Here is a 27,994-nt window from a genome sequence, read left to right on the forward strand (position 1 = left end):
ATCCAGTACACCTAGGCTTCTCATTTATCCAGCCTGCCAAAGGAATGAAGCGTTCAAGTTCACTGAAGTCTCTATTTAATTCCGACTTTTCATCTCCATCAGGCCAGGAACACCAGTTTTCAAAAAAAAATCTAGACCGCAGTTGGTGGGGGGGACTTAACCCTAAAATGAGATCTTCTGTTTCTAAAACACGTTTTTAAGTTTCCAAAGCACTTTCACATCTATTTCCTCATTGCAGAATTTACAAACTGGCAGCCACAGGCTAGATCCAGACTGCAGACAGATTTTATTTGACCCATACAATGTTTTTAACATTTTTTAATTAGTTGCCAACATTGAGAAGTCAGGAGATTTCACATAAAAAGCTGAATTTTTGGCTTCTCTGAGAAAACAGATGTAGGTTCTCATTCAGACATGGCAATAGTCAGCTGGAGCTGCCTGTGGGGCATATGCTCACAGTATCCATCCAGCTACCTTTACTTTTTCAATCACCTGCTTGGCTCCTGTGGGCATCTGAAGTCCCATTTTAACTCCCAGGATTAGGTAGACAAAGTGGTTAAGCGCTCAGATTCTGAAGCCCAACTGTCTTAGTTAGAATCCCAGCTCTGCTTCTTAACTGTCTTTTGGACTCTCGGAGAGTGATTTAACCTCTCTGCATCTCAGTTTCCTCATCTGTAAAATGGGGATGATAAGAATATTATTGCCTAACTCATAGGCTTTATTGGGCCAACTAAATGAGTAAATTCATACTTAGAGCAAAACCCAGCCACAGCAAGCACTAAATACCTCCTAGCTTCTTTCATTGTCTATAATTCCCTATGTGCCTGTCTGACATCCCAGACTTTATGAAAACTGACATTTTGTGACAAGCTCATTCAGTGGCAAAATTAGACCTGAATTGACAGGAGATTATTAATTTATCCTATTTAGAAATATTAATGTATTTCCACAGGGTACTTCCTCAGATCCCACTAAGGGGTGTTAGATAATGTAGCTTATATGTCCATATTGTTTTTCAAAAGTCCAAAAACTCCAAACTTCAAACCATATCTAGCTCTAATGGTTCCAGATAAGGGATTATGAATCTGTATTATTTGTAATTTGTATACTCACATGATAGACAGGAAAACTGAGGTACTGAACCTTAAACAAGTTAGCAAAAGTCCCACAACTCAAAAGCAGAAGCAATGTTCACCATTAGACATGTAGCCCATAGTGCCTAGTATTGTGTTATGCACTGAGCTTACTATAGGCATGCTGATGCAGATAGTGGCTACCCATCAGGGTACCCTGGAGAACTGAAGAACATCATCATTTGTCAAGAATGACAAACTCTACCCTTACTTGCACTCTTTTGCCTTATTCTTTGCTATCCAGTGTTGGGTTGAATTAAGACAGGGACTATTGTCTTCTTTTTGACAGAAGGGGAAATGGAGGCCCAGAGAAGAGAAATAACTTACTTGCTCAAATCCACACACCAAGAGACAGGCAGAGCTGAAAGCAGAAACCAAAATCTGTGTTTCTTCTTAAACCCCAGAAACAGTCCAAGAATGACATATGCTGACCTTTCCACATACTGACCCTCACTCTCTGCAGTGCTAACGTTGTCAACATACCTGATGCAAGGAGAGTTTCTCAAGATCTCAGCAAATATAAAAATGAGACAACATGTCTGGGTGGACCTCATGCTTCCCAGGACCATAGGCCGCATTGTACAGACACCATCCAGTCAGAAGCCACTGAGGGGAGATTTCTTAAATCCCAAGAAAAATCACAGAGACCCTACTGTTTGCTCTTCTCTGTTTATTTTTAAGAAGCTGACATTTACTTATGCCAAAGGCCAAAATAAATGAAAAATCTACTGGAAAGGGAATTTCATCAGTCATGAAGCTATATCTTAAAGAAACCTTTGCACAGTATCAGCTCCCTTGTTTGCAATGCAGAAAACAGAGCACTGCTATTTCATATTGTTAGCACATCAGAGACCCGGGCATGGAAACAGCATCCCTAGGACCTCTTTCAAGTCCCCTGCCACAGCACAGAGGAGCTTTCTAACATCGCCTCCAACTTAAGCAAGTTGGAAACAAGAAGGCAGGCCATGACCCAGGTGACCTCATGTCACTCCTAAACTCATGACTTGAGTTCCTGCTACCAACAAATCCGTACTTTGATCACACACCCACAGCGACCCAGATCTTTGAATTCAGCAATTCTTTCTCAGGTTTCAGCAAGGCATTGGCAGCCTGAGCTATTTTGGGACACTTTCTCTGCTGTGGATGCCACTTTCGGAATACGCCAGGAACATGCTGAGGACCTGGAGCTCTCTATCCTGGACCCGTTTCCTGGTCTGCCTGCTCTCTCTCTCTCTCTCTGGGCTAATCACTTGGAAGACAGTTGCTCCTGCCAACCTAATCCCAGGGGCCTGACTACCTTGCCGGGTCACAGGCTCAAAGACGCAATGTGGCTGCCAGCACCCTCATGGTAAGGGGCATAGAGGCACCAGGCAGCCTTGGCAGGATGAGAGGCCTCCTGGGGGTGGTCTGACTTTGGATGTAGGCTGAGAAGACAAAGTGGGGAAGGGCTGGAGGTAGGAAGGCAAGATTTTCCAAACATCTTCTTCCTACGATCATCACTTCCTAATCTGATGCAACTGGCTCGGCAGGCATTCAAGAGCCTGTGAGCTCCATTTTCCTGTTCTAAAATCTTCTGCACCTGTAAGTACCGGGGCTCACTGATGTTCATGCTGTCTTTTGGGGAGGGGGAGAGGAGGGCAGGGCCTAGAGATGGTCATCATTATCTCACTCAGGTGTAGGCAGGTCCATGGCATTAGAAGAATTTCTGAATTCCCTCACCCCTAAACTGCTTCTTAGTTTGGAAAATGAAAATGCCTCCTTTTCTTTTCTCCCACCCCCCACACAGCATACCAGAAACCCCACCAGTCTTTTGGGGTCCTCTTTTCATCAATACTGTCTGGGCACACCTGATTTCTCATGTTGAACTTAATGGGAGAAGTGCACCCTTGGCATGTGAATTTCTTAAATGTAACCACAGCTACTATTGTGGGCACAGCTCCTGCTGGCTTCTCCATCTTTTATACAGCAATTTACTGAAACTATGAAAGATGGTGTAAGCAGGAGGGTATAAATGAGAATCTAGGAACTTCTCCATGGTAAAAAGAAGAGCAATGTGGTTAATTCTCAACGCAGTTAGAAATGCTGCCCCAATGAGGAGGCTTCATGCTATGCAGAGAGATGGCCCCTTTCAATGCCTTCCTATTTTAATGGAAAGAAAGGCCAAAATAGCTGCCGGCTCCCCAGGAAAGGAGCATTTCTGATGCTTTTACCATTTCACCTAGAGACTAGTCATTGTCTCTGGCCAGCTTGTCAGTCCCTGAAGCAGCTCCAATGGCTGCTCCAAAAGGGAGAGCCCTTCTTCCTTTCTTTTGAGGAGTGTTAGAGCTTCCTCAAAATAGCCCAGGATGACTGGGCCAGGCCTGCCACGCACCCCCTTCCCTTAACACCAATAGCAAATCATTCCCATGGTACACAATTTGTTTGGAGGTGAGAGTAAGGAATGTCTCTTCCAGGAAGCCATTTGAAGAAGCCATGACCCATACTAAAAGCAATGTCCTTCTGAGCTATCCTAAAGACTTTCTTAAAGAACAGGACAGGGCAAACGTATCTGGCCTTTTGCTTTCCACGCAGTACCATGAAAAGAACATTGTTCTTAAGCAAAGACAAAGTATTAAGACATTCATCTATCCAAGGCTGGCTACCTTCAGTTTTCTCTGATTTGCAAAATAAAAAGCTTCTTATTTGTATTCCTAAGACTGCTGCCTGTGAAGTGGATTTGAAGAGAACAATGTTGATATCAGTGGTTGAGAAATCAAGAAAGGAAATTTACCTTGTGTCTAGTGGAGAACAGATTATTTCTCAGACTATAGAACAAAAGTAGTCTCAGGGGGAACTTGTTTCTGCCTTGATTACTGCCTGTTTGTGTGATCTTAGGTAACGCATGGAGTTTTCTCAGCCCTCCTCCTTCTGAGAAGCGCTGAGAAAACGATGCTTGGATCCTAGTTTCATTGTCTGGAAGGCTTTTTGTCAAAGCCTTGAGTGTTGGTGGTAGCCTGAATTTTATGTCTACCTTGTGGCATTCCAGGAGCATTAAGAATGTTCCCTTGGGCCTTCTAAATCTCCCCCTATCCACTCCTGAGGGCTTGAAAATTCTTAAGTACATAATTCCTTTTACTCAGTGCTTTGGCATTGGTTAAAATACCAACCTCTTGGGAGGGTCAACCTGCTAAACCTCATCTGGACACATCCCATCCTGACAGCAGATTTGGATACAAGGGAGAACAGGGAAAAGGAACATGAGATCATAATAGGTACAAACTTGAACTTCAGAGTAGGAGCCTGAAAGTAGACCCAGGTCAAGGACAAAGGTACCAAGAAGCTCTTGTTGGCAGAAAAGGAGGGTTTTGTTCTTGTTAAAATGAAGTCCAAAGCAACTTATTGAGGCAGCAACTCAGGATTTGAGAAATGGGACAGAGAGTCCTCTTGATAAAACTGAGGTGCAAGAAGGAGAAAGAATCAACTGGATAGGAGAAATTCTTTCAAGGATTATCTTTAGGCTAAGTGATCTGAGTCACTAAACTAAGACTTCCCCAAATGTTAAGAGGCCTCAGTGTAAGAAATCAAACAAGGGCTGGGGATATAGCTCAGTTGGTAGAGTACTTGCCTTGTATGCACATAAACCCTGGGTTCAATCCCCAGCCCCACAAAAAAAAAAAAAAAAAGAGAAAGAAATCAAACAGATCTAATGTACCACCACCATGGCATATGATCAGCCCAGGGGTAGAGGTCAAAGGAAGGGGAACACATAGGGACTTAGAATTTGAGACTCTCCTCCCACCCTCTCCTTGTCCTGAGTAGATACAATGGCATACCTTGTCTACCAAGAGCTGTAAGATGCCAAGAAGTGTTACCTAGACAGAGGCACAGGCATCCCTAATCTCCATGTGGGTCCCTTCTGGAGCCTAGTGGACAGATAATACCACCTGGGTTAAAATTCTGGCTCTGCTACTTCCTAGCTGTGTGGTCTTGGGCAAATCACATAACCTCTCTGAGTTTAATCTGTGAAATGGACACATAATCCTAGGATCTATCATACAGTGTTTTAAAGATTAAACGGAATGATGCATCTAAAGCCCAGCACAGTGCCTACTGCCAAGTAAATGCTTCACAAGAATCAGCGATGATTAAGATTCCTGGTTTTCTGCTATATGCTTCAGCATCTGAGAACCATTTATAGCAGCAGGTGGTCCTGCTCAATGCAGGTCTAACGCCACCAGGGGTTCAGGGGCTCATCATCTCCTTCATTTAAAGTGGCCCTCTTCACCTTTTCCTCCCAATCTCACTCAAAGAGAGCAGTCCCAAGCTCTTCCTCCCACTGATTCTGCAACCACTCCATCCCCCACAGCTAACTAAACAAATGGATTCACTGCTAAAGATTCATGAAGTCTTTTCTTTGGCTCTCCCCAGCCACAGACTGAGCTTTGCTACCCACTCCCTTGTGGTGAAAATGAAATCACTTCTGGGAGGGTGGGGTCCAGAAGGGTGCAGCTCTCACAGCACTAACAAAAGAAAAAGGAGTCCCACATAAACTAGAATCTCTGGTCCCTGTAAAGCTCCCTGCAGATGTGCTGGCGTCCACATGGAGCCACCACCATAGCCATTGTCACTGTGGCTCCCTGACCCTGTGAGCGCTGAACCACTGCTGCTCTCTCCCTCCCTCTGGAGACTCCATTGTCTGAGCCCCAGGGTGCTGAGGTAAGAGTCTCCTTAGCTTTCTCTCTCTGCCCCTCCTTGCCGTCTCTTGGGGATAGAGTTCACTCTTTGGAGGGGCGTGCTGGCAGAAAGGAACTATGCTTTCTGTGAAGGCATGCCCTCAGCCTGCTCTCTGAATTCTAGCTGCCCCTCTTCTCTGCTGGGCAGGGGGAGGAGGAGGAAGCACTCCTAGGCCTGCTTGGGTCAGTTAACTCTTGAAATCAGAAAACAGGCCTATATCTTCTCAAAGACTAAGTGAGAGTGGTTCTCGAACTAATTCAGTCTGGGAGTTGGCCAAAATGCAACTATCTCCATAGAGATATAGTCTCTGGGTTTGGGCCTCAGCCCTGGAATCTGCATGTTTAGAAAGTTCTCCCTGAGATAATGAGAGCTAAATCTCTGCCAGTTTTTTTAATTAAAAACACAAAGAGCAAAACACAACCTATAAAATTATATACATGTACATACACACACACACACACACATTCCCCCAGCCTTTTTGAAACTGTTTTTCTGAGAGTAAAGCAGTTCATTTTCTCCTTGCCACCTTGGCTTTCTTCTTGTTTTTAAAATAAACTTTTAATTTTTTTTTTTTAGTTGTTGATGGGCACAATACCTTTATTTTATTTATTTATTTTTATGTGGTGCTGAGGATCGAACCCAGTGCCTCGCACATGCTAGGCAAGTGCTCCACCACTGAGCCACAAACCCAGTCCCTAAAATAAGCTCTTTAAAAGGAAAAATTTAAAAACTCTCCTTGGGCCACACCTTAAAAAGCAGTGCACCCCATCTTGTGTGAAATACCACAGCTCTTATTCTTATTATGAACCCCAGCCTTACATTATGACTTTCCAGAAGCACATGGAAATGCCTTCTGAGTCCTGACCCTACCTTGTCCAAGCAGCAGCTCCTAGGATGCTTTACAGAACTCTGAAACATTTCAAATATCTAGACCAAATTGCAGATGCTACCAGTCTGAGGTTCAAAATGGATTGAGAGCCCTCATCTGGAGTCATTTTGAGCTAGTTGGAGCTATAGAAGATGTTAGTGGTTGATAACAAACTGGAACCACATAGGCAAAGTTTGACTCAGCCTAGACCTCATAGGCTGTGTGACCTTTAGTAACTTAGTCTGTGTTCTTCGGCTGTAAAATGGGGTTAGTAATACAGCTAATACCTACCTCATAGTGTTGTTCATGTGTAATTATGAGTTACTTCATGTAATGTGTTTAGAACTGTACCTGGCTTACAATAAGCACTCAGCAAATATTATCTGTTATCCTTGTTACTATAAATAGTATTTTTGGGAATTTATTATTTTATTATTCTTTTTAGTTATACATGACAGTAGAATGTATTTTGACATATTATACATACATGGAATATAACTTCCCATTCTTGTGGTTGTTCATGATGAGGAGTTTCACTGGTTGTATATTCATATATGAACATAGGAAAGTTATATCTAATTCATTTTACTGTCTTTCCTATTCCATCCCTCTCCCTTCCCTTCATTCCCCTTTATCTAATCCAATGAACTTCTAATATGTGATATGTTCAGAACTATTACTGATGTGCTCCCAGAGATTTCACAAAGAAATCAACAGAAGACCTCGAGATTCTAGGGGAGGCCAATGCCATCCTAGACCAATATTTAGGGGGAAGAGATTGGGCAAGGGTCATTCTGAGGCACAGAAAGAAGATGGCAGTTTGGTGTCTCCTATATTCAGTGTGTGACTAAGAATATCATGCTTAACTTGTTGCATTAGATTTATGGGATTATGGGATTTGATTCTGGAACCTGGTAGGTCTAATTAAAGTTTTAGAACTCCTAGGAGACTGGCTATTGTTTGCACAGACTGGAGCTTGGAAAATGCCACCATTTATGTTCTCCCAGCCTCAACTCCACAGCACTAAAGGCTCCAATGGTCATTCTATAGTTGTGGTATCTATATTTTCTATCCCAAATCCTCAATCATTAATTTAGTAGAGTTTACTAGAACATACTCCCCTGATTAAAAACAAAAAAGTGGAAGTGACTCTCTTGTCTTGCTTCATGGCCAATGTCAACATGAGTTCTACACAATCAGCTCCCTTCCTCCATATCTCCCCTCCTTCCTTCCTTTTTTCTAAATGCAGCCCTGGAAGGAGGACCATGATCCTAAGAAGAAGAAGGGGACAAGATTTCTGTGAAGAGCAAGATAAAGGCATCTTCTCACTTTGGCCAAGTGTCCCCATCATGTCTCCAATTTCCTTGACTCTGTCCCAGCTCCTTGCCCTAGAGGAGTAAATGGGAGGAGAGAGAACCCCATTCAGTCACAAGGGGTCAACTAATACCACTTGGACCCTGGTGGATTCCAGCTCCCATATCTTGCCTGGGCTCTAAGCCAAGATTCCCAGTTTCCTGCTGGACTTGTCCACTCGGAAGTCCCCTAGGCATGCCAAAACCAAGTGCAAACTGAACTCGTCACCTGTCTCCATCACTCCCCACCCTGCAAATAGTCTTTTTTTAAAAAAACATTTTTTTTTTTAGTTGAAGCTGGACACAATACCTTTATTCATTTATTTTTATGTGGTGCTGAGATTTGAACCCAGGGCCCCGTCCATGCTAGGCAGGCGCTCTACCCCTGAGCCACAACCCCAGCCCCCCCCCAATAGTCTTTTATTCCCCACCTCTGTTAACAGCACCATGGACTCAGGCTAGAACTTTGGGGTCATTTCAACCCTTTTCCCGTGGGCACTCCCATAATTTCTACCATTGACATGTGCCCCAAAGCCATCCCCTCCTCTTAGCTCTCGCTGCCACTGTCCTGGTTCAGAGCACTTTCCACTCTTGCCTGGAGTGTTGACATGGCCTGCCAGTCGGGCCACCTGCCTTTCGCCTCTCTCCTTTCCAGTCCTTCCCTGTCCTGGAGCTGTAAGAATCATCGAGTGTCACTCCTCTGCCTTAACAGACACCTCCAGTAGCTTCCTATTGCCCAGAGAACAGAACTCTAAGCCAGAGAAGCCCTGAGTAGCTGAGGAAGGTCCTGGATCACAGCTGACAGGTTCTCATTAGCACACAGAGAAGAATAGCCAGAACCACCCAGTAGTAGTCCTTTTGAAGCACTTTCCTGGGAATGTGACAGCAGGATAGGAGGCTGAGGACATACATGCGCTATCTGGGTGACTAGGTGCAAATCTCCCCGCTATCCGGGGCCTCAGGATCTTCACCTGTAAACTGCTGTCTGAGAATGCATAGCATGGCAGCTGCAAAATCTCTTTGCCAAAAGGCTGTGCAGAATTGAGGAGTTGCTAATTTCAAGTGGCAGGGCTTCACTTACCAGGAAACATTCAGGAAGAGGAGGTTGTGGGGGAGAACAAGGGCTTATGTATCCAGGACATATGGGGGCCTATATTTGTTGTGCTCCTGCTTAGCAGCATTAGCGATTCAAGCTGGTGCTGCCTGTGGAACACTCTGTCCTTTGGGATCCTCAGGGACAGGAGGGGTTGCAGAGCAGCGAGGCCACAGGCAGCGTGGAGTACAGTGAAAAATCGAGTGTTAGCAATGAGGCGCCACGCACACAGGTTCATGCACATGCATTCACACTCCTGACGGCCCCCAACGCTGCCTCCCAACAGCAGCTGGAGCTAATTACAGACAGACAACGTCTTCTCTGGCTCTTCTCTCGAAACTGTCAACCCTCCCTACCACTACCACTACCACGACTCACCCCTGGGAATTGATTGTGCTCTCAGAAGGGGTGTTGCTAGCGCCACAGCTAAGTGCCTAGAAGGAACATTGGAGGGGGAGTGCAGGGGAGCAGGAAGCCACCATGTGCCTCTCTGTCTTGTGGGGGTGGGTAGAAAGGAGGCTGTGAAGCGGGGGAGAGCTGGCTGGGACACAGATGCAGCTTTGTGTTAACAGATGTGCTCTCCTGGCAAGAGGGAGCCCAGGCACTTAGCCCCTCCCTTTCCCTTCATCTGGATCCACCCAGGGATCCCCTCTTAACCCTTCTCCCTCTTAAATCCCTAACTTCCTCTCCAACTCTGTATCTGGCATAAAACTCAATAAATGTTGAATGATGGACATCAACCCTCCTCAAACCCTTGCTACTCTCAAGCTGCGTTCCCACCTCGCAGACTAAAACTCCATAAGCCCTTTCCTCTGCTTTTCTTTCTATATATTCCCTTTGGGCAGTTTCAACTCTTACCTATATGCTCTTAACTCCCAAATCTCTTTCCAGCCCAGCCTCCCCGCCCCTGCTGCCTTAAACCCAACATGCCCCATGATAAAGTCTTCAGCAACCACCTCCCTAGGGGATTTCTAGCAGCCAGTCCTGGTCTGCTGACAGGACTGGGGAGAGAGGGACCTGTAGTTAACCTCCTACCAGGACAGGGCCAATTCCTTATCTCAAGGCTTCTCTACAACAGGAAACCAAAATCCTGTCTTTCACCTTCTTTTTTAAAAAATAAGAATTTTTTAATTTTTAGTTGTAGATGGATACAATACCTTAATTAATTAATTAATGTATCTATTTATTTTTTCTATGGTGCTGAGGCTCGAACCCAGTGCCTCACATATGCCAGGCAAGTGCTCCACCACTGAGCCACAACCCCAGCCCCCTTTTGCGCTCTTTACTGCCCCTTCCCACCTATAAGGAAAGCCAATTTGGAAACTAACTGCCAAACGAGAGCTAACTGCCCAATTCAGCCCTCTAAAAGTAGAACCAGAGAAGTTGTTCCTGCAAAGAGAAGCCTTTGAAAGTAAATCAACATAAACTGGTAAGTTATTTCTTCTCCAACATCCTCTCTCCCAACCCTACTCTCATTGTTTCACAATCCTTGTATCGCACCATCTCCACCATTCCTCAGCCAGTACACACTACACACATACACACACACACACACACACACACACACACACAGCCCTTCTCTCACCCCCCAACTCCACTCCTCTCCATTCTGAAGCCCTGCCCCCAGGCTCACTACCAACCCCCAGGTAAATATTGATCCAAGATTGGTGAAAGCTGGGAATTTCATTCTACCAGAGTAGTGCTAGGAAGAAGACTCAGAATGTTTACTAAGAGTCCACACTCAAATTCTTTCCTGGCCTTGGCAAGGATAAGAGCAAATAAAGCCCCTCTTTGCTCCAGGGCCTCCTAAATTTGGAAAGTAGCCAAAAAACGGGTTATGGGGCCAATGAAGGCAGAATCCAAGTTTCTTCCTTCCTATTCCCAGGGTCCTGGGTACCATACTCTAGTACAAATGCAAGATGTCATTATACCCAAACATGTTATGGTCACATCTAGGTATTTTCAAGTTTTTAATAAATATGAAAGATTGATCACAACTTTCCATCTGATACACATACACAAGATGTGAAATAATTTATTCAAAACATCCCTGTGATTAATTTTAATACATTCAATAGATTCAGCAAAGCTATATTGAGCAATTCAAAGAGCAATAATCCACAATGCCTGCCATCAAACTTCTCCTTTTATCATTGGGGTAGACTGACCTACATACAAGGTCTAATGATACTAGACCATGCTAAGTCCCTTCCCATGCCTCGTGTGGCCTGTGTAACTCTCCCAATCCCTTCAACAGTACTGAAATTTTCCATTCTGTCACTTATGTCACTACTATTGAACACTTCTCCAATATAAGGTGGTGATTAGGACTATCTCTAAGGTGATTGGGTTCGTATTCAAGTTCCACCATTTACCAGATGTATGACATTGACCAAGTTACTCAGCCTGTCTGGTGCCTCCTCTGTAAATTGAGGACAATAATAGTACATATCACATTGAGTAAAAATTAAATGAGTTAATACACACAAAGGACTTAGTATGATATTTGGCACATAATAGATGCCCAATAAATGTTAGTAATTATTTATTTTTCTGATGTACCTACTATCCTTTGTTAACACTGGAATTTACATCTCTTGTTGGGTGTCCAAGAGAAACTGTTAGAATGCCTTATTCATTTCTTTATTTGTCTACTCAATCAACAAATACATGTTGAGCATCTACAAGTCCCTGTGCTAAGATCTGGAGTCATATAGACAAAGGAGACATGACCCCTGTCTTTACAACTAAACAATTCACCTAAAGCAGTCCTGGATTAATAGTGCCCTGAAGCACCTGGAAGAAGCAAACACAAATCCTCCCTGGAGGAACACACCCTCAACCCAGTTTTCATAGGATTACCAAGGATAAAGTCTGGCTGAACATGAACTCATAATCCAAAATTACAAAGCACACAATGAAGCCAGAAACAACGAAAACAGAATTAGATCCTCAAAGACCTCAGGTATTGCAATTATGTGATATAAAATATAAAATAAGTCTTATGAGTATTAAAAAACAAAAGATTTTGAAAACATTAGCAAAGAACAAGATACCAGCAGAAAGTAACTTTTTCTACATTATTTTTCTAAGTATAATCTTTTTATAGATGGCAAAGCTAGGGCTCAGAGAACATTGACTCCTTCAAAGTTACACAACTAATATTAGGATGGACTCAAATCGGGTTTTCAATGTTGTTTTCTTTTGGCTGACTCAGTGATCAGAGCTGTGACCTTTCTTCCCTGAGTCATTCAACCAGTAAGATGAGTATTGTGTTAGGTCTTTAAGAAACACGAAGATGAACCAAATAGAGTCCCTGTACTCAAGTTGCTTAAAATTCAGCAGAGACCAGACTACACACATCTAAAAATAACTATTAATATCAAGGTGTGTGGTAAAAAATACTAAAGGTCTGGAATGGTATTAGGTAACACCTGAACAAGTCCTTGAAGAACAGGGTGGACCCGTGGGAAAGACAAGCTTTAGATTGGCCAGTGGGGTAGAGAAGGCTAGGAAGAGGCAGAAAAAAGTCACAGAGAAAGTGAACATGCAGAGCAATTGAATGATGAGTGAGTGCCTTTGGCCAGCACACTGGATACTTGTAGGGGCAGGCCTGTGCTGTCACATGGGGCCCTATACTCAGAAGGACCCCAGATTGGTTTATTGCTCTGTTGCCATCTTGAAATCCTTCATGATTTTTTAACATGGGGCTCCAATTTTTCATTTTGCATCAGGGCTCACAAATGATGGGCAGGTCCTACACAGGGGAATGAAAGAGGGATGGCTGGAAAGGCAGGGGACTCTTTGAAAGGAAGTTCTTTAATACTTCTTTCATGCTTGCTCCACACACACAGTGAGGAATCACTGAAAGCCTTTGGGTAGGGAAGGGATATGGTGACTACAGACTGAGAAAGTCACATCTTGGGAATGGGGAAGTGTTCAGATAGACTGGAGAAAGGAGAAATGGAAAGTAGTCTGAAATTTATTGAAATAAAGCAATGGGAGCCTGGACAGAGTAGTGGCAGAAGACATGGAGAAGAAGATGAAGGTCTTCATTTATTCGATTATCCATTCACAAAAGGTTTCCTGAGCACCTGACATGTACCAGACATTGTTCTAGGATCTGGAATACAGAAATGTACAGACTCTGCCTCTAACCTCAAGTTGCTCATAGTCTCGTGGGGGAGGCAGACATGCAAACAGTCTATGATGGCCTCATGTGCTAAGGGCTAAGATAGGATTGCAGTTAGGATATTATGGGAATCCAGAGGAAGACTGCCTAACCCATGAAGGGGATTTATAGGTTTTCAAGATGTGACATCTGAGGGGGGATGGGAACAGGAAAGACAGTAGAAAGAATGGAGTGTAGAGTGAATGTATATGAATACACAACCAGCAAAACTCCTCATCATGTACAACCAAAAGAATGGAAAGTTATGCTCCATGTATGTATAATATGTCAAAATACAGTCTACTGTCATGTTTATCTAAAAAGAACAAATTTTTTTTAAAGAGAGAGAGAGAGAGAATTTTTAATATTTATTTTTTAGTTCTTGGCAGACACAACATCTTTGTTGGTATGTGGTGCTGAGGATCGAACCTGGGCCGCACACATGCCAGGCAAGCGCGCTACCGCTTGAGCCACATCCCCAGCCCAAGAACAATTTTTTTTAAAAAAATTGTTCCCAGCAGCTCAGGAAGCTGAGGCAGGAGGATCACAAATTCAAAACCAGCCTCAGCAACTTAGCAAGGCCCCCAGCAATTTAGCAAAACCCTGTCTCTAAATAAAATATAAAAAGGTCTGGGGATGTGGTTCTATGGTTCAGTGCCTCTGGGTTCAATCCTTAGTAGCCCCCCCCCCAAAAAATAGATATGATACCTGCATCTTGAAGGCTGAGTTGAAATCTATGTCATGGGTGATGCACAGAAGAGCACCCCAGGAATAGAGAACAAAAATGCACAGGAATTATGAAATGTCTACTATGTGCCAGGCACCATACTTTAGATGAGAATCCTTGCTCTTAAGTGGGAAGGGGAAGAAGATGACTAACCAGAGAACAACAAGACTAAGCATCTAGTGCTATGATATGGACACTGTAGGAGTATGGAGGAGAGACATCTAACCCAGAATGGAGGATCAAAGGAATCTCTTTCATAAAAGTGTCTTCTGAGCTATGTACCGTAAATGAGAAAATATGAGCTAGGTGAAAGGAGGGAGGAAGGAGAAGCCAAGTCATTGGGAGTGATATGCGCAAATGCACAGAGGTAAAAGACTGCGTGTGACTCTAAGGGAATTCCAAATGTCTCCCTCATTGGATTCTAGAATGAACAAGCAAGGGCATGGAAAGATGTGACCAAGGAAGTAGACCTTAAATACCAAGCTAAGGAGCTTGTGCTTCATCCTGTAACATAGTAGTTCTCATCCTCAGTCTACATTAGAATATCTGGGGGGGGTTCAAAAATACTGATGACGATCTCACCCCAGGGACTCTGATTCCATTAATCTGTCGGGGAGGCACTGAAATTTTTTAAAGCTCTTTCAGTTTATTCTAGTGTCCATCCAGGATTGAGAAGCATTGCTTTAGGGAGTGAGTTCTCAAATTATATGCTCATCACAATCACCTGGAAAGCTTGCTGAACACAGGTTGGGAGTGGGCACCCCCAAGTTTCTGATTCAACTCTAATGACTTGTCAGAGATGCCAGTGCTGCTGTTTCTAGGGCCACACTTTGAATGCCTCTGGTCTCAAGTGTAGTGAAGCTATTTATGAAGATCAAGTGTAGGGGATAGGATATGAAATATCAGATTTGCATATCTGAAACATCACTCAGGCCACTTTGGGAAGAATTCACAAAAGTGGGGAAAGAGAAAAAGTGAGAGAAGTGACACTATTATAGGAATTAAGGCAAGAGATGATGGGGGTGCTGTCCTGAACTAAGGAAGTGGCAGAAGAATGGAGAAAATGGATCACATTCAAGGAATGCTTAGGATGTAGACTTGGCAGTGCTTAGTGAGTGGCTGAATGTAGAATTAAGAAATAAAGATGAATGAAAAAAAAAAAAAAACATGAACGAAAGGCAACTGTTGGGGTTTTGCCTTGGGCAATTGGTGACTCTGTACTAATGTTGATTATTATAATCAAAAGTTAAGGGCTGGGGTTGTGGCTCAGTGGTAGAGTGCTCAGCTTGCATGTTTGAGCCTCTGGGTTCAAATCTCAGCATCACATAAAAATAAACAAACAAACAACAAATATATATATATATATATATATATATATATATATATATATATATATATATATATACACATATATAATAAAAACTTAAATATGCCTGGTGCAGTGGTGGATGCCTGTAACCCCAGTGGCTTGGGAGGCTGAAACAGGAGGATCATGAATGCAAAGCCAGCCTCAGCAAAAATAAGACACTAATCAACTCGGTGACACCCTGTCTCTAAATAAAATGTTAAAAAGGGTGGTGAAGTGGTTCAGTGGTTATGCACCCCTTGGTTCAATCCCCAGTACTACCCCCCCCAAAAAAGTTAAATATATTACCAGGCTTGAGGTGGAACATGGGGAAGGGGAATATTTGTACCCTCAAATCTCATAGCAATAGTCCCAGGGAATTCAACAGGCACCTCTCACTGTCCCTCAACTTCTCCTTTCAGCATCATTGAGTTTTCACTTCAACCTAATCAACTTGGGACTCTTTTTAAAATACACGGAATGAAAAAGGAAGATGATGATCACCCTGGTGCAAAGACCATCCCCCCAAGCCCCAAGTACAATCCTTGCTCCTCTGCTATTACCCTAGGTATGTTTATTTCATTCATTCATTCATTCATTCATTCATTCATCATTTTAACAAATAGCTGTAAGGCTACTGCTAGAGGGCTTTTGAAATAGTTGTAGAAGGTCATGTTTCACATCCAGGTAAGGAATTCATAACCTTCTCTTATATAACCAACAAAACAAATGCTTAAACTACAGCCTTCAAAGGAATTCATTCTGCATGGATTTAAAATGTATAAAAATGAGCAATTTTCCAGCACATCATCGGTTGCAACTATTTGTAAGTCTCCTCTGTGGGCAAGTAGACTGCCAGCAATCAGCAAGACCAGCAGAAATGATGGATGGGATAATTGTCCATTAGAGTACAGATAACTTTTGTACCGTGGGAGGGTTCGACAGGGTAGAGACATGATAGATGGAGGAAGAGTTCACTAACGTGATAGGAGTTGCAGCTCCATTTCTCGTAGTAACAATTCTCTGGCTGAATCGATGATAAATCAAAGACGCATTCTCATTTGAAACCCTTTGCTCACCAGTGCACAACCTTTGCTTTGGGTTGAATTTAATAGCATCATTAAAAACTGCTGTTCAAGAAACTCAAATGACTCCTCCCCAGAAGTCATGGCATAAGAGAGCGCTTTTGTGGACTCTTCGAGGGCAGGGTCCATGTAGGGTGTGTGTGTGTGTTTTAAATATTAAAATCCTCAGTGACTAGCACAGAGGCTGACACGTACATTGCACTCACTAAATGTTTGCAGAGCAAGGTGAAATGAATTAATACATCAGTCTATTCATTCTTCTGTTTATTCCTCCAACAGACATTCATTAAGTAGGGGAATTAAGAGCTCTAGCCCTGCAAATAGACACTTTAGGCTTCAAATTCTTGCTCCAATCAGCTGTATGCACTTGCACAAATAACAGCCTCTCTGAGCCTGTTGCCTCCTGTGCAAAGTGGGAGACATATTAATACTTGCTTTTCCACAGCTGTGTGAGGATTAAATTAGTTAGTGTTTACTACAAGTCCTGGCCCAAAGTAAGTGCTCACTAAAGGGCAACTGCTATTTTTATTGTTGTATATGCTAGGCTAGGCCTTTCTCAACTAACTAGGTCATTACAAGAGGCACAGAATGTCTTAAGAAAGGACAAGGCTTTGGGCCAAAGCTGGTTTTCATTAACATGGTTATTTATGGTTCCTAGCCCAGCGCCCCACTGTCCTAGGCCTACCATTTCTGGCCTGATGCCATCCTGTGGCAGCTTGGGCTATATCTAAGTGGGCTGTGCTCTCTAGAGAAGCTTGAGAAACTGTGGAGCAGAAAGGTGAAGGAGAAAGGTAAGAGCTGGAGAGGATCCAATTAACTATCAACGTTCAATTCCTGCCACACACACACCACTCCCATCATTGTCAACTCCCTTGTTGCTTTTCTATGCTTTTGTGTAGCTCTTCCTGGCAACATTTCACCTACTAATTGCTATTTCTAATGTTTATCCTCTTGGCTCAGTTAAGCAAGTTTGTCCGTGATTTTCATATTTATTTTAAGGCAACGTAGTAGAAAATACTTGACTATGGAGCTTAGTCAGGACACAAGAAAGGCTATATAACATAGTGATTATAAGAGGATTCTGGAGAGAGAAATAGCACCACTGAAAAGCTGTGTGACCCAGGGTATGTTAGTTAATGTCTCTGAGCCTTACCTCTAAAAAGGGAAAAGTGGGAATAATGACTAAATGGAAATCACCTAGCACAGTGCCTGATACACAGTAAAGTGCTCACTAAATGGTGACTGTGACTATTGCCCCAGATGAGGAAATGGAAGCTCAGAAAGGGATAACACTCATAGCTATTTGGTGACTTCTGCTCCTTTTTCCTTTAAAGAGGCCTGCCTCTTTAAAGCCTTTTACAGTCCCTGTTTACACATATTCTGATAGTCTACATACTAAGTTCATCCCTTTTTCAAATGAAGAAAATTTAATACATTTAAATGTATGCTTCCCATATCTGTAGGCCTGCAAGGTCTTATGAGCAACTTGGGCACAGGAATTTTAGCTTGCTTATCTACTATGTGTTCAATTAAAGTTTGGTGAATTTTGAGCAGGCTGTCAATAAACTACCCAAGTTGTATATGCCCCACATCTCTGTGTTACATTACAAGCGGCACAGAAAAATGGAATGCGTGCATGTAGGCCTGGCTCTGAACTCTACAATTGGTTGCTGGGTATAAAGCACCAAAACCTGTTAGACAAATGCAGTGCTGCATAAGCAAGGGGAAGAGGAAGGAGAGGAGGAGTAGTAACAGCAGTAGATGAATTCGGTGTTTTTTTGCAGTACTGGGGATTGAACCCAAGGGTGCTCTACCACTGAGCTACACTTTCAGTCCTTTTAGTTTTTAAAATTTAGAGACAGGGTATCACTAAGTTGCTTAGGGCCTCATTAAATTGTTGAGGCTGGCCTCAAACATGCAATACTCCTGCTTCAGCCTTCCAAGTCACAGGGATTTATAGCTGTGTACCACTGCCCCCAGCTTGAATTTTGTGAAGGGCCTACAATGTGTTACTTGAAGGAAGTATAGTTTAATTGAGGCACATAAATCTGAGTTTGAATCCCAGCTCCCCAATTATTGTCTGTGATCTTGTTTCATGTTCCCTAAGCTTCAGTCTCTTCGTTGTAAAATTAAGATAATAACAGTTCCTACCTCATAGCTTTGCAATGAAAATGAAATAAGACATAGTCTAGAAATGCAGCACCTTACCCATTATGAAGACTCAAAAAAGCTATTTGATGTATTGATTCATCAGTAAAATGACATGAATGAAACCATTTAGCATCTGCATGAGATTTGAAGGAGGAAGAGATAATTCCTGATAAGAACTAATTCAACACTTAACTGCCTTTCTCTAACCAAAAAAAAAAAAAATATCTAATGTTGAAAACACTAGAAAATTAGCATACTCCTCCTGAATACATAGCAAGAAGCTCCTGTTTCATATGATAACCACACAGTTGCTGGACCTAAGTGAGTCCCTCAGAATGTAACTGAGTGTCAAAGCCTGATACATATAGAATAGTTGATCATGTTAGTGCCCTTCTCACTCTCCTTCCAAGGGGCTAGAAACAAATGCACCAATAACCAACAAGCCTTCAACAAAAAAATATGGAGTCAAAGTGGTTAAGAACTGATCATGGGTGCTGGCTTCCGCAGCACATATACTAAAATTAGAATGAATCAGAGAAGATTAGCATAGCCCCTGCGCAAGGATGACACACCAATTGTTGAAGTGTTCCACATTTTTATTGAAAAGAGTTCATTGCCACAAGAGCCAAAAATAAATGAAAATTGGGGAAAAATAAGAACTAACCATGGTAATGACCTCATTAAAATGACCTTGTGCTCTTGACCCTGGTGTGGCTACCCAGCGTGAAGAGTCTCTCAGGTTGAGCAACTGACCCTAGCAGGGAAGTCTGTTGTCACGATGCATCACAATGCTACTACACATCCTTTCTTTTCTTTTTGGTGGGATGGGATATAATAGGGTGGGATCAGCTCACAGCACCTCGTCTGAAAAATCTCTTTTCTCCTCTATCGGTTGCCCCAAAACACCATCCTTGTTTGGACATGCATGGAGTATAGCATTCAAGATTCCTTCATTCCCTCTTTTTTAGTGTTCAGACTGGCTGTTTGCCAAGGTAACTACATAGCATTGTCAAGGAACAGGTGAGCTTGGGGAAGATCTCTTATCTTCTCTAATATATTAACTCCCTGAAAATTAAAGCAGCCAGAGACCCCCTTGGAAAGAGCATATAAGTTCTCCCAGGGCTTTCAAATGAAAGTCCCTACAAGACACTGAACAGGTTTGTCGTTTTCAAGGGGAAAAATACCCAGGTTTGGTAGCTGCTTTTTGGAAATTTGAGAAGTGACCTGCAAGTTATGTTTCTAATGTGAAAACCACTCTATTTTTCTTATAGGCAACTGTTGGATATGTGGCATTGCAGTCATGGGTGTGAAGCATCTGGTTTTAACCAGAATGTGGGTGATTTGCTCCCAATTGGGGAGGGCAGGGAAATATGGCTTTGCCTCCTGGTCTTGTGCCTGGCCCACACATGCAAATTCCTGTCTGCAAACTGGTTCTTCTTTGCCAGGATTCAATAGGTTAATGTCAGAAGTTGGCAGAGGGCAGTCTGTGGTTACAGTAAGTGCCACATGGCGACAGGTAAGGACAACAGAAGACTGCCAGAGAAGGGAGCCCAGTTTGACTGAGGGACAGGTGACCTGGCTTTCCAGTCAGGGGAGAGAACAGGCCCTGGTCCAGGCCAATATTGGAGGTCCAGAGAACACAGCCAGGAGAAACCTGGACATGGAAAAGGAGATGACAGCTACCATTTATTGAGCACTTACTCTGTGCCAGGCACTATGCCAGGTCTGGATATGTTCTCTCATTTAATCCCAGCAAGAGCCCCATTTTACAGAAAGGGAAACTTGGCCAAAAGGGAAAGACAGATCAAAACCAGGAATGAGGAACAACACAAATACCAAAGCACTCAGAAGGCAAAGTACTTGGGGTCAGTTGCCAAGAAATATTCAAGAATCTGAGTTCTTTATGGCCATAGCATTTGGGATTTGGAGATTTCTAGCTAAGGCACTCCATCCCTTTGGCTGGCTCCCTTATCAGGCCAGCTCTGACTGTCACACCTCAAAGTGGCTGGCAAGAGCACAGGTGGTTTGGCAAGGATTGGAACCAGAAGAGGAATGAACAGGTGCCCTGCCATAGATTCCTTTGAGGAGTCCCTTAATGGCCATATGCCATAAAACCCCAGCTAGCATATCAATGGCAGAACGATCGATGAGTTGCAATAGAAAAGTTGGCACATGAACTTGAGCTCTGTTTATACTTCTGTAATCAATGCTAATTATTTCCTCCTTTGGAACTAAGATGTTCTACCATCATAAAAACCTGTTGATAAATGCAAATATACTTGAATTATGGTGCCCAAGACCCCTGCTTAAGCACACTAACAACCACAATGAAAGCATGGGTCCTACCAAAACAAGCACACAATAGAAGTCACAACAGACTCTGAAACATGACTTTCCCATGGAGGCATTCCCCACATACAACATCCTTCATTTGTTCTTGAGCCCAAACTGTAAGTTAGGGAACAAATGATACTGTATTACAGCATCTTACCACTAGAGTGTACAACTCCCACACTCATGGAAAGCAAGCTGCTCTCACCTGCAGAAAGCGGTGCCTACAAGCAGAAAAGTCCAAGTGCATGAAGAGTTAGATCCTGCTTGGTTCTTTGAAGGGCTAGAAAGCATTTCAAAGGTGACATACATCAGAGAGATCCATTTCCACTGGCTGGGCTGGGAAACGAAGTCAGAGGGGCTGGCAGAGAACCTCAGACAATGACAACACAGTTGCATTCCCAGCTGTGTTAAATGACCAGCATATCATGATTGCCTTTTCACGCAAATATCAATGACATAATCCTAACAGGCTTGCAGTTCTCTCAGTGGTGTAATAAAACAATGACCCAATTCTTTTTGAAGGCTGCAGCAGCAGATATGATGACTGGGTATGTTGTACAGGGCGCTGTGTGTGATGGATGGGGCACAGTAGGGCAGCAAACTGTGTGCCGGGGATTGGAAACCAGCCTCCCGAGCCAAAACTCCTGCCATTCATCTAGTCGGAAAAAAAAATAAAGCTATTCAGTATGAAAGTTCCCACTTGTTCTCATGACGGAGGCCAGTTGGGAAAATGTGGCGCAGCGATGATTGAAGCAAATTCTGTTTAAAAATCCAGCCGGTTTGTGGGTATTTGTTTATTTATAACTCCCCCCCCTGCCCTGCTGCCCCACACCCTGCCTCATTCTGCAAAGGATTTGAGATGGGATTTGAACACTGAAAGTTTGTTTAAGTCCTAAACAGGTCCAGCTACTTTTTCAACTGACGACAAAATGAAACCCTTTGGATCAAGTGCCTTGCTGTGTAGAACACTGCTTTGGTTTTCTCAGTCAAAGCTAGTCCTCCTTGTACCCTGTGGTGAGAGACACTTCTTCCCCCAGAACACTCCTATCCCCAGTGCTACACTCTGCCAGGGAAATAAACATGAGCCCATCACCCTGAAGCCTGACAAAAATAAAGGAACATGGATTCCCTCACTCATTCATTTATTCAACCGATATTGATAGGTACCCATTCTGTAGCAAGCTCTATTCCAGGCATAAGGGAAGCAAAATAAAGAAGACTCACCCTCCCTTTGCGCTTGAGAAGTTCCCAGCCTAGTTAAAAACAACAAAACCCTTATTCTTCAGTGTGACTAGTGTTGTGAAAGAAACATATTCAAGGGTGGAGTGGAGTAGGGACTGCAGGTGCTATAGATGATTTAGTTTGTGGACTCAGAGTGCCTTGGGTTCAACTTTTGGTTCAGCCTCTCCCTCAATCCGTGGCCCTGGGCTCTTCACATAACATCTCAGAGCCTCAATTCTCTCATCTGTAAAATGGAGCTAATAATAGAAGTTATGTCCCTGTGTAATTATGAGGACTAAATGAGATAATCTGCATAGAACACTTAGAACAGTTTTTGGCATGCAGTAAGCACCCGATAAAAATTTAGTTTTTTTATGCTTTTTTATTCCTTTTGTTTAATTTCGTAAGACTGTGTCTGGTGATGAGACTCCAAGGACTGGTTTCTAAAACAGAACTGTTTTCAACAAACTCCTCCCTTTAGCCCCATTTTTTTTTTCATATGGAATGACACAGATCTACCATGATTTTTTCCCCTCAGCAACCATATGTCTGGCAAGAACCACAGGGAGAAAATATTTCCCAGATGGTTTTGCTTATGTTAGCCTACTATGTGCCAAGTACCTTTCTAGATGAGAGGGACACAATGCTAAGCAATACAGACAAGGTCCCTGTCCTCTTAGAGCTTATATTCCAGTGGGAGAGACATACCAAAACCAGAAAATATAAATAGACATAATTACCCAGAGAAGTAAGTACAATTAAGAAAGCATTGCCCACAAAAAGAATATGAGGGAGGGGCAGGAGAGAACTAAATGTAGGTGGCCAAAAACTGCTCTTCTTAGGAGGTAACACTTAAGCAGAGACTGAATGGTAAAGAAACGTCCATGCTGAAAGCAAGAGCAAAGGCAGTCCAGGCAGAAGAGGCAGCATACATAAAGGCCCTGGGGCAGGAAAAGACTTTGGGAATGTTCCAGAAATTAAAAGAGCAGTGTGACTGAGACAGATCCCTGGTAATGAGGTAAAGCAGGCAGGGTTATATTATTGCATGCTTATCGAAGCTGAGAAAGCCCAGAAAGATTAATAGACTTACCCACAATGCCTTGCAGATAGTAGACACTCCATAAGTTGTAGAATGCTCAGTCAATAGGGCGGGGCTGAGGCCCTCTGCCTTCCAAATTCAGACTGAGATTTCCCACCACAACTAGGAATCAGCTACCCAGGGAGACTGAAATATACAGTGGTTTTTTTTTTTTTTTTTTTTTTTTTTTGGTGAGTCATAGGCAATGCGCATTAGAGTGCGGGGTCGAGTGGCCCCAGCTGCTGCTTGTGTGTAAGGGGTGGGGGTGGGCTCAGGCCGTGGCTGAAGCTTTTTAGCATGTTTATGATGAGCTGAAAGCACTCACTGCTTAATTTAAAATACGGCTCTCACATACACATACAATTCTGCAGCTAGGGGAGCTGCCAGGAATTGAGGCTAAGTGTAGAAAATTGGAGGATCAGGAATATCAGGTACCCGACCCTGTTTCCCATCTCCAACAGGCTGTATCTGATCCCATCCAGTCCCATATCCTGGAACCAACTCCTGGAAATTAAGACATGGAGAGGGAGAACAGTAGTCTGGAGACTCTCCAAAGCCCTACACACTAGCCACACTGGTCACGCCACCCAGGCTTCAGCTTTCCTGCCTTCCTCTGCCTCCATGCCTCAAAGCCCAAACCTACCCTCTCACTAAAGCCTCCTCCTTGCAGTCCCTCCTCCCCATCCCTGAAATCTGACAGTTGGGAAACCTCATCTGGCTTGATTGGAAACTGCCTGGACTGCATGCTGCTTTTTTCCCATGTGTGTATCTTGTCACCCCAACCACACGGGGGCCCTCAGCACACACTTGAGGAATTGAGTATTTTTTCTATTCCCCACAGTTCTCAGCACAGTTCTTATATAGACACACTGTGTCTCCTGTGTATTTGTCCATGGGTTGCATGACAGTATGATTAGAAAAGCCTTTTGGATGGAGTACCTGCTTTTAATTGAAGAACAAGAACTTCAACTTGACAAAAATGTGGGAAACTCTCAGGGGTATCCAGTTCCCTTCCCATTGTTCCCCTACACACAGTATCCTTCTGGCAAGATGAATGAGCCTGGGACCACTCAAGCACAATGCCCCACTGAGTCATCTCTCTGGGACCCTTGCTTAGAGCATCTCTTTCTGGCTAGAAGGCATTCTCTCCAAGCTCTACCTGTCAAAACCCCAACTCATTCTTCAAAGTGAAGTCCAAATACCATCTCTTCTATGAAGACTTCTGAAGCACAATTAATTGATTGTTCTTACCATCTGGGTTTTCCTGGCCCCCTGGGTCTACCTCTTTTATGGTATAGGCTGGTGAGACAGATTAGCCTAGTTTTAAACCCCAGCTCCATCACTTCCCAATGCAACCTCAGTTTTTCTCTTCTGGAAAGAGATGTTGGAAATTGCCCATGAAATAATATCTTAACCCACTCACAAGATAGGGCCTTCGGTGTTGGGGCAGGGGTTGTGGCTCAGTGGTGGAGCACTTGCCTAGCATGAGTGAGGCACTGGGTTTGATCTTCAGCACCACATATAAATAAATTTTAAAAATAAAGGTATTGTGACCATCCACTATTAAAAAAAAAAAAAAAGATGGGGCCTGCAGAGTTCAGGAAATGTTACTTATGAACATCCTCTTCATCATCCCTGGAAAGCAGAATGATTCAAAGTGTGGACTTGGGAACCAGACACAGCTAGCTTCCAGACTTGGTTTGGTCACTTCCATGCCCTTGGGTCAGTCACTTCCTCTCTGAGGGCCACTTTCCTCATATGAAAAATAAAGCAATAATCCTTTCCTCACCTTCATCATTGAACCTGTCGGGAAGATTCAAAGACATAATGTACTCAAGGTACAACACTCGGCACCAGGCCTGTCGCTTAGCAATTGCTTATTCTAGTCTACACACCTCTACAACCTAGAAAACTCCTTTAAGGGCATGGACAATATTTTACTTATCTTCCCATCTCTTGCTGCCTAGCCTAGCCCAGAACCTCTGCAGCTGGCAGGCCTACAATAAATCATTGTTGAATTGAATCGAAAACCCAAACCAGATGTGCCTCCTCCCCTGTCAAATGAAGCTTTCAAGCTGGTGGGCTGGGCCTGCTGCCCCTTCACCCCCCTCTCTTTGAGCTGAGCAGCGGCCATTGTCTAGGCCTGGCTCTGGAGAATGAAGCAGGGCAGCAGGAGGAGGTAGGGAGGGAAAAGTGGGACAGTGAGGTAGGAGAGAGCACTCTGTGTCTGCTTCTGGTGACCTCAAGCAAATTACCTTTGAAGGGCACTCGCCTGAAACCTCCGTTGAATGAAAAGGGGTGACACACCAAAAGCCCTTCATCAACCCAGCATCTAACTGCAGAAGATAACTGCCTCTCCCCAAAACACTGAAAATCAGAAGTATGGTAAATGAAGGCATCAGACGAAAGCTCCCTTCTTCAGCACAGATGGTGAAACAGAGGTTCAGAGAGGTTCAGCTTCGAAATCAGGAGACCAGGATTCAAAGTCAAGTTCAGCCAGCTCCACAGGTAAGCTCACTTGGAAACCTGCCTTTCGGCTAGTCTTGCTATGGAAGGACAGAGGTGTATATTTACCACCCCTCCCCCATGCTCCATTCCACAAGACCACTAGGAACAGAACACAGGGCTTTGATGGGGGAAAATACTCCCCCAAATACAAACTTGCTTTAAAACGGCAAAAAGAGACCCAAGTCTTTAGTGTTTCTGAGCCAGAGCTGTGTAAACAGGACACAGAGCTAGCGCACTATCCAGCAAAGAGTGAAGGTTAAGAGCCCAACAGCAGAATATGGCTGCCTGGATTGTAACTCTGGCTCTGTCCCATGCTAACCTGCCCGATTCTGGGGAAGTGACTTAACCTCCCTATGCCTCTGTGATCTCATCTGTCCCATGGCATTAATAACAGCACCTTCTTACAGGGTTGTGTGTAAGGATTCATTGAGCTAATGTTTATAAAGCACTTACCATGTGTCTGGCACGTGGTAAACACTAAACAACTATTTATTAAATAAAAATAAATATATGCCTCTGTTTCTCTGTAGACAGACCAGCCTAGAAACAGGGTTGCTGAATGGTTAGAGCTTACCTGTGGAGCCAGTCAAGCTTGGTTTTGAATCCTGGTCTCATGATTTCAGAGCTGAACGTCTATGAACCTCAATTTTCCCATCTCTAACCTGGGGGTAATAACAGTCCCTTTTCTGTAGGCTTTTGTGAGCATTAAATGAGATATCTCCAAAGTCCTGAACACAGCGCCTGACACAATATGGTGAATAAGCACCCAATAAAGGCAGAATATTCATCATCTGAATCTTGCATAGCACTTTGCTGCCCCCCCTTTCTTTTGCTTCTTCTGGGTTAACACACAATATGTAGTTTTGGAAATACTGCCGCACTAAAGGAACAACTTTATCGTTTTGCCAATGAAATTCCTAAACATCTTATTTGAGAGCCAGAAAAGGGAAACATTTTTGGTCATTTCTGAACCAACCAAGCACACCCAGTCAGTTTCCCCACTCAGCAAACCTGAACCCCCAAAGCAGCAGAAAGTTACTTTGCAGGACAAAATCAGAGAAATGAATGTTTTACTGCAAACAAAAGCCATCTTTGTTTGCTGCCCAGCTTTGGGAGAAAAAAAAATACCTCAACCCAGGAGCTTGGAAAATTCTTGAAAGTTCTCATTTTATTCCAGCAAATCCAACAGAATTGGCAAGACTCCTGGCCATGTGAACCTGAGTCAGAATGAGTCGCCTTTACCCACTTGCCTCCCCAGAGCACCTAGATCCCATAGGGTCCACTGGGCATCAATACATGTTGGTTGTCAATTCCTCCACGAGAATCCCAGATCCCATTTCTACAATGTCTGCTACTTTGCCAAATCGCTCAGAAAACAGTACTAAAGAACATTTCTGAAAACAGGGGGGGAAAAAAAGCATCCATCAACTCACCACTCAAACACAACTCTTAATTTTGTGTGGAAAGTTCTCTTCCAGTCTTTATCCACGTGCAGACATATTTTTACAGCACTGTAGTCATAGGGAAAAACTGCAGCAGCTTCAGCCAAGAACCAGATACCGTACAGCTCATGTCACTAAAGTTTCCAACTGAGGGCTTTTTCTCCCCTCATTCACTCCATTCATTTAGTCGGTCAGTCATTCAACAAACGGGGATTTAACTAGAGTCTCCTGCTATGCTCTGGAGAATATGGAGCCAACTAGGGCATAGTACCCGCCTTCAAGCAGCTCCCAGTTTAGTAGGGGATGTGAGTTAATGGGGAACAACAGCACACCAGGATCAATGCATGAGTACTGTGAAAGTACAGAAGAGGAGCATTTAAAGTGGACCGGAATGGGTGCAGAGGATGGGGGAGAGTAGATGGAACATATACAAAGGTACGGAGTCAGAGAAAAGAAAAAATAGCTGTCTTCAGGTAGCTAGAAAGTTCCATGAGGCTGCATCCTGTGCAGGTGGTAGGGCATGCACTGAGAAAGAAAGAAGGGGGCCAAATGGTTAAGATTAAAAATTATTGTTTCACACTGAAGACTGGAGGAAGCTTTGGAAGGACTTTTAGCAAGGTAGTTGCACAGTGAGATGTACACATTTCTGAAAGATTGCCCCAACAACAGTAGAAAAGGTAGATCACAGGGCATGTCACAGGTTATGGGGACCATTTAGCAGCCTATCACAGTAATCCATGAAAATAAAGAGGGTCTAAATAAATGAGATGACT

General features: G+C 43.5%; 1 long non-coding RNA gene and 1 other non-coding gene across 2 annotated transcripts; both read left to right on the top strand.

Annotated features, from left to right (window-relative positions):
• Positions 1 to 2,105: 2,105 nt before the first annotated feature.
• LOC120889547 (uncharacterized) lies at positions 2,106 to 27,993 on the top strand. Its single transcript, XR_005733472.2, has 4 exons — positions 2,106 to 2,714; positions 15,825 to 15,970; positions 25,535 to 25,779; positions 26,310 to 27,993. It is a non-coding gene; the product is annotated as an uncharacterized LOC120889547 (long non-coding RNA).
• Positions 19,130 to 19,236, top strand: LOC120891263 (U6 spliceosomal RNA). The gene has a single exon (XR_005735633.1). It is a non-coding gene; the product is annotated as a U6 spliceosomal RNA (small nuclear RNA).
• Position 27,994: the final 1 nt, after the last annotated feature.

The sequence above is a fragment of the Ictidomys tridecemlineatus genome, chromosome X (assembly GCF_052094955.1).
Source record: "Ictidomys tridecemlineatus isolate mIctTri1 chromosome X, mIctTri1.hap1, whole genome shotgun sequence".
NCBI lineage: Eukaryota > Metazoa > Chordata > Mammalia > Rodentia > Sciuridae > Ictidomys > Ictidomys tridecemlineatus.